Genomic DNA, 414 nt, shown 5'->3' on the forward strand with positions numbered 1-414 from the left:
GGGCGCCACCGCCCCCCCCCCCCCCCCCCCCCCCCCCCCCCCTCCACTCTTTGTTCTCCGTCCTCTGACCTGAACCACTCTCCTCTCACTTGGAGCTAACTTTTGGAGCCGGCTTCTTCAGTTGGAGCTAACATTTAGCTAAAGCTTTTCTAGTTTCAGCTGTTGTTGTTACTGTCTTTAGCTGTTAGTAACCTACTAACTAGTAACTAACTAGTAACTTCACCGCTGTCTTTCAGTCTAAACCAGTCCAGGTGTTTTTCTTCAGTTCTTTAGTAGTTTTATATTTGGCCTGGTTGATCTGTGGAACCAACGTTCTCCTGACGACCACCAGCGCTAACGTTCTCCTGACGACCACCAACGCTAACGTTCTCCTGACGACCACCAACGCTAACGTTCTCCTGACGTCCACCCACC

The 414-nt window shown here is 51.4% G+C and overlaps 1 protein-coding gene across 1 annotated transcript in view; it reads left to right on the forward strand.

The window, feature by feature from the left end:
* The window catches only part of xrn2 (5'-3' exoribonuclease 2), a 16,608-nt gene that overhangs the window by 14,668 nt on the left and 1,526 nt on the right, over positions 1–414 (forward strand).

This window comes from Cynoglossus semilaevis, chromosome 7 (genome assembly GCF_000523025.1).
Source record: "Cynoglossus semilaevis isolate Cse_v1.0 chromosome 7, Cse_v1.0, whole genome shotgun sequence".
Lineage (NCBI taxonomy): Eukaryota > Metazoa > Chordata > Actinopteri > Pleuronectiformes > Cynoglossidae > Cynoglossus > Cynoglossus semilaevis.